The sequence below is a fragment of the Prunus dulcis genome, unplaced genomic scaffold, assembly GCF_902201215.1.
Source record: "Prunus dulcis unplaced genomic scaffold, ALMONDv2, whole genome shotgun sequence".
Taxonomy (NCBI): Eukaryota; Viridiplantae; Streptophyta; class Magnoliopsida; order Rosales; family Rosaceae; genus Prunus; species Prunus dulcis.
In genome coordinates, this window is record NW_023010613.1 from 1,418 (window position 1) to 2,837 (window position 1,420).

The 1,420-nt window shown below is 34.2% G+C and overlaps 1 long non-coding RNA gene across 1 annotated transcript; it reads right to left on the bottom strand.

Moving 5' to 3' along the window:
- Positions 1-311: 311 nt before the first annotated feature.
- LOC117613773 lies at positions 312-969 on the bottom strand. The gene is made up of 2 exons (XR_004583795.1): positions 667-969; positions 312-585 (listed from the first exon to the last, which is right to left on the bottom strand). It is a non-coding gene; the product is annotated as an uncharacterized LOC117613773 (long non-coding RNA).
- Positions 970-1,420: the final 451 nt, after the last annotated feature.

Sequence of the window (1,420 nt, forward strand, 5' to 3'; positions counted from 1 at the left end):
ATTCACAATTCGACACTAGTTTTTTGGACATATTTTGGATAGATATGCGGTGATTTTGGACACATTTTGGATAGATCATGAGGTGAAATCCTGCAGATGGTTGATGTTTTTCAACTTTTGAATTGAAATGCAAATGAAAACTTTTATGTTGCCTCTTTTGTGTTATATTTGAATTGGAGACTTTATATTTTACACATAAAATTTTTATATTGCCACTTTTATGTTGTCTCTTTTGTGTAATCATGCATATGGTATATGTAATCCTTAAGACTTATACTTTATATATATAATTTTAAAAAAAAGCTCCAAACTTGCAAACTTCATATCCAATTCATACCAAAACACAGTTAACATATTACAACACCTATTACATTGCAAAATTAACATATTACAACACCTATTACATTGCCAAATACAACCATATTACATCCATTAACACATTACAACACCTCTTACATCCATAAATCTTTGCATTCTCCTCTTCCAACCTATCAATTTTCCTCAGCAAGGTATCACCATCTTGGAACGATCATACATTTCATCATCAACCCACTCCCAAAAACCACATCCTTTGTTAACTCTTCCCTGCATCAACCCACCACAAAAAATTCATTGTTTCAACCCATTAACAACAAACCTAGATTTGAATTGATCCAAGAACCTTACCTTTGAGAGTGGACAAACTTGAAATAGTCTTCCTGAGTTTGAATCAGTCCAAGAAGTTATAATTCTTGCCACATTTCCACAATAACATCGTGAAGCCTACCTTGCCTACCTTGCTTCTCTCACTTCCATATCTTTTTCAACTTTTTCAATTGAACCAAAACATAGATTCGCCAAAATGCCCCCAATTGCCAGCAAGGAGACCCCAATTTCGAGCAACGACTATGCCAATTTTAGGGATCTCCAGTTGTTTTGTTGCAGGGGGAACCTAGGGTTGTGATTTTGGAAAAAATTGGGGGAAATTTGGTGAGCTTGAATGGTTTGAAATTTTCGAAAACCCCACCCATTATAACATACTCTCTCATGGGTCCCACCAATAGCCACGTTGGATGCCAATTTCTGATCAATATTTGCCACTTTTATGAAATTACTCGAGTACCCCTGCCGCATCAACTGAGATAACGATTTTTCGTTGAAAATTCACAGTATGGGGCAACCTTAGTAATGGAATGGGAGTTAAGGGAGCAATTTGAGCCATTACAAAAGTCAAGGGGCAATCTGAGACACTTTGTAAACCACAGGAGGTATATGAACAAATAAGCCTAAAGTATATTACAATTTGGATGAGAATTGTTGGTACTATAATATATGTTTATAATTGGTTTGAATGATATTTCCAGTTTATATAATGATATATTTTGAAATTGGAAGGAATTGTTAGAGATTTCAAAAAAATACATATAAATATATAAATATA